Source organism: Rhineura floridana, chromosome 16, assembly GCF_030035675.1.
Source record: "Rhineura floridana isolate rRhiFlo1 chromosome 16, rRhiFlo1.hap2, whole genome shotgun sequence".
Lineage (NCBI taxonomy): Eukaryota > Metazoa > Chordata > Lepidosauria > Squamata > Rhineuridae > Rhineura > Rhineura floridana.
The window spans coordinates 31,855,795-31,864,592 of NC_084495.1; positions in this window are offsets into that span (position 1 = coordinate 31,855,795).

Sequence of the window (8,798 nt, forward strand, 5' to 3'; positions counted from 1 at the left end):
GTACAAACATAGTGCTAAAAAGAAACATTAACTCATAGAAACTATGTAGTCATGGCTAGGCTATAGAAATCTCTGCCTCCAAATACCCTTACTGTGGTCCCTGGCTCCTTTTATTTATTTATTTATTTATTATTTGATTTATATCCCGCCCTTCCTCCCAGCAGGAGCCCAGGGCAGCAAACAAAAGCACTAAAAACACTTTAAAACATCATAAAAACAAACTTCAAAACACATTAAAAAAAACATCTTTAACAATGTTTCTTTTAAAAAAAGCTTTCAAAACATCTTCTAAGATTAAAAACATTTTTAAAAAGAAAGTTTAAGAACATATTAAAAAGCAATTCCAACACAGACACAGACTTTGACATTTTGGCATATCTGTTTGCTTTTTGCAGGATTTTTGCAGGATTTATATATATATATATATATATATATACAATTCTAAAATGCCTGCCAGATAAAAAGGTTTTAATTAGCATCAGAAGGAATACATTGTCAGTTCCTGGCACCACCACAGAAAAGGCCCTTCTCTTTTGTGCATGAATAGTGACCTTTCTCCTATAGATGAAAGGGGAGAGAGACAGGTACACTTTGGACTCCACAAGTTTGAATAAGGAGAATTTTGGAAATATCCATAATGTGATTAGATTATTCAGTCAGTTCAAGTGTACACACACAGAATATCTTGTACCCAGAGGAGGAAGCATATCCAGAAGTATGACTCCCACAGAAATATAGAGCAGTGTGTGTGTGTGTGTGTGTGTGTGTGTTATCTGGGAGAGTAATGGTCATACTTGCGTACACTCTAAAAATCAACCTTTTCAGCTGGAGGAGTGAAGTTTGCTTTCAGTTTTAATTCAGAAAAAAAGGATCCTGTAGCTGTTTGAAGCCTGAGAAACACTTGTCTAGGGGGATGCCAGTTGCCATAACTTGGTGATTGGGGGTGTCACTTTACATGGTCTAGAATGGAGAGAGGGGAAGGTTATTAGTCATATATTGCCCTTCCCAAGGCTACACTGTGCATGGGATTGACACAGGCTTAATGGGTGTGCTCATTGCACAGTTAGTTCCTAGTGTTACCATAAATCAATTCATGATTTCATTCAAGGATTGATCTTGCATTCTCTCTTCACTGAAGGGGTTGCCAGAATCTCTGCTGAGTCAAAGGACTCAAACCCTGCAGCAGATCTGGGATGATTAAAGGAAGGGGGTGCTTTAACTCAAATCCTGCAAATCTTATAATTGAGAAGTAATTCGACGATCATTGTAGCTAAGTGTTACATAACAATTTATCACCACATCTCAGAGATTGGAGGTTTAATTACTAGAAGTAACAGATACTTAAACTGATCAATCACAAATTGGTAATGAAGTTTGTTCTAATGACTATAATGTTGAGCTTTTTGTTAACTGATAATTAAATCCTCACATTAGAGTGGTGAAAATCTTAACTCCCAACACACCGATTGGTGCCCCAAGGTTTTGAAGGAACTGTCATAAGGTATATTCATGGATGGAGGCTGTGTACACACCATATGTTTAAAGCGCATGATTTCCCCAAAAGAATCCTGGGAACTATAGTTTGTTAAGGGTGCTGGGAATTCTCTCTCTCTCTCTCTCTCTCTCTCTCATGTGTGTGTGTGTGTGTGAGAGAGAGAACTACAATTCCTAGGATTCTTTCTGGGAAGTCATGTGATTTAAATGTGCTTTAAATGTATGGTGTGTGTGCAGCAAGAGTGTGGTAGGATGGGTTGACAAGCAGTGCAGAAAAGGGTAATGCCATTGCCAAGAAGGTCTCTGCAGACTGTATGACAATAGAAATAATGAGTAATTTCTCTTATGGTTAACAATTATTTATGTTCAGTTTTTGTGAGTTGGTTAGTAGTCTAATTTTTACCTTCTAATATTTATGTGCATGTATCCTGAGGGCCAGTAGAGTTGTACTAGTGGGAAGATGCAAGACAGTATAGCTCCACAACTTTTTTTTCAAAGCAGGAGTGATGATGCCATCTACCAGAATGACAAGATAACTGATGGATTCTCCTTGCTTGGGCAAGTGAATGAGGTGATCATGAGGCTTTCAGGTTTTACTCCCTCTGTATGTGATAACTATAAAGGAAGTCCGGAAATGAAATAATTCTAATTCTAAAGATTTACCTGTCTGAACTGGCCTTTGGAATTGATCTCAACCTGGACTTTGGGGCGTAGAATTCAATTATATCTCACCCCATGGTCATATACAATACCTAGGACTCAGTACCTCACTCTGGAAAAAAAATCTGCCTTGTGAAGTATGTAGAGTGGCTACTTACGCATTGTCCAATAAAATAAAAGAAAAGAGGAAATGCATAAGCAAAAAAGAGGACAAAAGAGGATACAGATTTGCATACAATTTGCATATGCTAATTTATATTTCTCAGTGCACATTTAGAAAATACTGACTACAATTTAAATAGCAATATAATACATCTTACCCTAGTGGGGAAGACTGTGACCAGGTGACCTTTATGCCTGTTCATTCTGCTGTCCGGGAGTGAACTATTGATGGGCAACTTCAAGGCCTCTGCTCTCTCTTCTTTACACTAGACTTTGGTTGGATGGCCCTTCAAATAGAGGATTCCTTCAAAAAGAAGGCTGCTTTCTGAGAGACCTTCAAACAAAGGGCTGTCCACATGGCCATCCTTGAAGAATGTAACTCAAGCCTCTGTCTCCATAGTGCAACCTGTGCTGATCTAACTGCTCAGTTTGACTGTGCCTGTTTTATTTGTCTTCACTGACAAATGGCATCAATAATGGATTAGGTTTTCTATGGAGTAGCATCTGAGACATGCATTGAGAATCCCTAAACATTGACGTGTGTGTGTGTGTGTGTGTGTAGCACAGAATTCTTCTAGTTTGTTTGTTTATTAGATTTACACCCCTCCCTTCCTCCCAGTAGGAGCCTAGGGTGGCAATAGGGCTAAATTTATGCCAGTGATCTCCAGCACTCATATGTAGGATCTTGAAACATAAAAGGTATTTATAAAGAAAAGCAATATCTAAAATGTAGGGTGATTTCCTCTTTACTGCTGAGTAACCACAACCTAGCTCCATACACAAAGGATTCAGCATAATTTCAAGGCTGGTTTCAGTCTAAACACACCTGTTGTTTTGTTCTTTGTTAAGAAAGTAAGCATGGAAAGTCACCTGCATTGGCTCTTGGGCACATTTGCATGAGAATGCACCAAAAACATAATCTCCCAAGGAGTTTGGTAAAGTTTGATGCATCTGTTTATTGTAGAAATTCTATCTAGAAATTATACCTCCATTGAAGTAATAAGCCTCAACATAGATGTAATTGGTAGACATAAATCCGGTCCTTGAGTTATGGGATTGTTATGTCTCTGGAATGTTACACTTAACGTTTTCTCTGCTGCTTTTTGGATTGCTGGGGATGCACTTCTAAATTCTTTCAACTGTCATAGAAGCCATTAGTATTATGTGAATTTGCCTTGTAAAATGTCAATTATGACCTTATTTAAGAAAGTCGAAACCATTTCCCTGATTGTATGGAGCCTAAAAGACTTTACTAATCAAGTTCCTGTTCATTGCCTCTTGTTGTGTTTATTAGCTCGTTTGGTTTAGTGTGCAGTCCTCTGCAGAGACATTATTAAGGCCACAGAGCCAAAGCTAGCTGTTCTGAAGTGCTGAGAAAAAACTTTAGTGAAGCTATGTCTTGAGTAGAATGCCAGAGGGTTTTGTCCTAGGCCCTGTGCTATTCAACATTTTTGATGTTACCTGGATGATGGTGTAAAAAGGACACTTATCATTTTTACAGACGAAAGGAAAGGATGGATAACACCACAAAAGATAGAATAAGATTATCATCTCACCTTTATATTCATGATCAATTCTTATTCTTCAGGAGAGGGCCTCCTACAGAGAACATCTTATCAAGACATCCATTCTGTATGATGTAGGAATCAGGCCTTTAGTGAGGTGGCACCTACCCTTTGGAACTCCCTCTCAAAACACGTCAGCCAGGCGACATCTTTTCGGTGCCTAGTGAAGACCTTCCTTTTTCAACAAGCCTTTTAAGTGGATATCTTTATCCTGTCTGTATCTGTATTGGGTTTGAAATTGTTTTTACATAAGAAATTGTTAAGGGGAATTTAAATTGAGTGCTTAATGTGCATAATATCTGGCCGTTGTGCACACTCATCAAGGCTTCATGGAGAATGCACACATTAATCTTCCATGAAGAGGGAACTGTGCACATTTCCCAGTCAATACACATAATCTCCAGAAGGCCTTGGGAAATCTGCATATATCACCCAAATTCTGTACATTCTGTACAACCCAAATTCTATACATTCTCTGGCCATTATGTATAATCCCCAACCCTAGCCTTAGGGAATGTACCTATCTTGGTTAAATTTTGTACATTCTCCAGCCAATATGCACAATCCCCAACAGGGCTTGAGGAATGTGCCTGTATTGACTGAATTTTGTACATTCTCCAGCCATTATTCTTAATATCCAACAGGCCTTGGGGAATTTACTGTATCCGTCTCTTTCAACTGCATTGCGTACCTTCTCTGGGCAATATGCGCATTCTCCGGTCAGTAAGCAGCATAGTCTCCAAGAAACATGCCTTTCCCCCCTATTTCTCTTCAGAATCTTTGCCCCCCTGGCCTGCTTCTGACCCTCAACATACCCTCCCACTGATCAGCAGAGCAACAGGAAGAGGTGATGGGGTTCTAGATAATGATTAATGGTCAGCTGAGCAGCACAAGGGGGGTACAAGGACAGAACTTTTCCTCTCATGGTTCTAAGGAAAAGGCTTAATAGCAGCATGGGACAATCATCATAGGAATCACAGGGGAGGGAAGATTTAGTGAGCTGGGGAAGGATTACCCAGCAGGGAAAAGAGGGCTGAGAGACACAGAGTATCAAGTACCTCTGATCCTATCCACTGCCACTTCTGGTCCCCATGTACTGTTCAGAGATTACTCCAAGCGAATCCAGCTCTTGATGGAAAAAATGTTGTCCGCACTTGCTCTCGTTGTAGTCTTTTTCAAGGCTTTAGGACTGGATGTTGGCAGGTCAGAAACACAGCATAAATTCATAATCCAAAGTCAACTGCCAATACTGCATTAGATAGACCAAGGAACTGACTCAGTATATGGCAGATGTTTCTTGTTAAGAGGGGGGCTGCAATGGTTTTGCCAGGTTCAGTTCCTGGCATCTCCAGGTAGGGCCGGGAATATCTCCTGCCTGAAACCCTGGTGAGTCATTGCCAGACTGTGCGGACAATGCTGAGCTAGATGGACCAAGATCTGACTCAATAGAAGACAGCTTCCTATGCTCTTATGTTCCTAGCAATGTGATGCAGTTGCTGAAACAGCTGATGCAATCTCTGGCAATATTAACAGCAACACAGGCCACATTGACACCATATATTTATTCCACTATTATTCCACTTTTAAGAATCCTGGGAAGGGTAGTTTGTGAAAAGTGCTGTGAGGTTTTAGAAGACTCCTTTTCCCCTCACTGAGGTGCAATTCCCAGAGTGGTTTAACACTTAGTTCCTCTTTCCTGGGAACTCTAGGAACTGTAGCTCTGTGAGAGAAATAGGGGTCTCCTGACACCTTCACAAACACTTCCAAGGATTCTTTGGGGGATGACATGACTGTTTAAAGTGGAATAATAGTGGAATAAATATATGGTGTCAATGTGGCCATAGCATTCAGATCACAAGAAGTAATCATAATGCATTTAGAGTACTGTGTCCAGTTCTGGGTGCCACATTTTAAGAAGGATGATGATGACCAACAGAAGCATGTCCATCAGCTCCCTTGTTCTGCAGAGGCTCCTTTTCCTTTTTTTTCCTTGACACATCTTTGTTGAATTTTCGGAGGATTCATTTCCATCACACTAAGGATTTTTGCTTTCATCCTCCACTGAGAAAATAAATATTCTTTCAAGGGAGAGGAATCTGTATTGATGAGCTCCATTGGATCAGCGTCCCTAACCTTGATGGCTGAAGAATGATAATGTTTAGTCCTCACACTGGCTGAGCCAATGTATTCTGAGAAAGAACTTCAGTGTCAAAGAGAGGATCACAGCTGGCTTTGTTTGGCCTTGTACTTTTCAAACAGTGTTCTCAAGTATCATTGTGGGGGAAGGATGTATTCAAAGCTTATCAGTCAGATCATCACTGAGAATATCAGTAATGGTGGGTAAGACTTCCTGGCATGGCAAAACAAACACACCAGTTTAGATCTTATGGCATGTTAAATATGAACAAATAAGCTTTGTTTAGTCTTTAAGATGCCAAAAGAGTATTTGCTGTTTTTCAGTAGCAGGGAACCTTTTCCAGGCAGCATTCTCTTTTGGCCAACTTTCTGGGGGCCACATGGCAGTGGTAGGTGGGTCAGAGGCAAAAGTGGGTAGAATCATAGAATAGTAGAGTTGGAAGGGGCCTATAAGGCCATCATGTCCAACCCCCTGCACAATGCAGGAATCCAAATCGAAGCATTCCCAACAGATGGCTGTCCAGATGCCTCTTGAATGCCTCCAGTGTTGGAGAGCCCACTACCTCTCTAGGTAATTGGTTCCATTGTCATATGGCTCTAACAGTTAGGAAGTTTTTCCTGATGTCCAGTCAAAATCTGCCTTCCTGCAACTTGAATAAGTCGTGCACTGAATACAAACATTACCTTTATGCAGTAGTTTCTATACACACACACACTCACTCCCCACCCCCAAATCCCCTATCCAGGCAAGCAAGAGTCATTATCAGAGTTCAAGGAGACATTACAGCCAGGCATAGTTTTGCTCACGCCCTTTGTCCCTTTCTCCACAACATTTCTGGCTATGCATTTGGTTGGGGACCCAGCGAATGCCAAACCATAACTATAGCGGAACCTACTGTGATGCAGAATGTAGTTAACGTATCAGGTAGCAAATGATCCGGGGGGGGGGAGCAATAGGGATGGTGAGAAATTCAGTTCAGTTCTCATTGCAGGCCAAATCTATCAAACTTGCACTTTCCAAAACAAGATGAGAAACACAGCCATCCTTTGAAATGGGAACTTACTTGAATTTTGCAATGCAGTTTGCCAACTGAACAATGTTTACAAAAATGTGTAAGTTCATAAAAATGAGTGTGCGGGTGAAAATAGCATACTAACAACATATATATATATATATATATATATATATATAATGAGAAATTGTTTGCAAGAATGTGCACATTAGTCAAAAGTGCCTACAAAAACGTGTGTATTTGGAGAAATTCACACCAAAATGCTGGAGAATTTTCATGAGAATTTTTTTTTAAAAAAAATGCAAGTTGCTGCAGAACTGTAGAGACCTGAATTTAAGATTGGGAAAAAAATGTGAAACCGAACTGAAATTGAAAGATCTTTCCATCCCTAGTGAGGGATAGCAATGACAGCCCCATAGTTGTTTCTCTTGAGCATTTCTCATTTTTCCAGTCTTAAATTCAGCTCTCCACTTTTCTGCATAAAAAAAAAAAATCCTCATGAAAATTCTCCAGCATTTTTGTTGGAATTTCTCCTAATAAACACATTTTTTGTGGGCACTTTTGACTAACATGCACATTTTTGCCAACCATTTCTTATCATATCGTGCATGTTATTTTCACCCATACATTCATTTTTTATGCACACCTTCCTCTAATATATGCATTTTTACAAACACTGGTTGGTTGGTGAACTGCACCTCAACATTCAACTAAGTGTGGATGTCAAAGGATGGTTGTGTTTCAGTTCTCATATTGTTTTGGAAAGTGCAGATTTGATGAATTGGGCTTGAAATGCCAACTGAATCGAAATCCTCACATATCCCTAGATGATTACCCATCCCATTACCAGTGCTGGAATAAGGTTTAGTTTTCAACTGAATCAGCTATTATATTTGGAGTGGTGGTGGTGGGACCATCTTGCCCTTCTCCTCAAGCTGGTCCATTAGGGCGACTGGGGCACTGCCCCACCAACCTCAATCTGCTCTCAGTCATCCCCCACCTGTCTGCCTTCTTACTTGCAATCAGCCCAGGGGGTGGCCCTGGCTGTCAGCTTCCTCCTCCTCCTCCTTAGTCTCAGTGTCGCCCCTTGTACAACTCAGCAGGGAGGAGGATAGGGACAAATCTAGAATTAATCAGCTCTGTCTGTTTTTGACTCTGGCTCCACCTACTCTTTGGGTTCCCTGCCTTCTACTCCACAGTTCCAAATGGTCAACAGTCACCATTGTCAGGCAGCAAAATGCCTTAGGCCAACTCTGGACATAATGTCCACTGGAGGTGACACCAACTATGTGGATTGTTTATCCTTTGTATTTTAAGCTGCCATTTTGTATAGGAAAAAGTAATACATGTTACCGATTGGATCTTTATCTCTTTCGGATTGAAAAACAAACCACAATAATGACAAACTCGGACATAAACCAAAAGCAGGCAAAGAAATGGTAATGTGAAGTATACACTTACACCACTGTGATGTTGCAGTCTTAATTTCCTGCTGTTTGCCTGTTATCACAAACAACCATATTTAAGAGGAGAGGCCACTCTTCCTGTATTGGCATTTTCCAATTTTTTATGAAAATGGAACCCAGTAGTATATGAAAACACAAAAGAGCCTCAGACCCATTTTGCTGGGGCAATAGCATCAAATTGAATCAAGGGAGGAGAGTCATTGACTGATGAGGTGGGTGACATTTGCAAAATAAGATGAAATATTTACTCCCTGAAAGGCCAAAGACTGATGGAAGAAAGGGTAACTGGAGCTGGCTTGGGG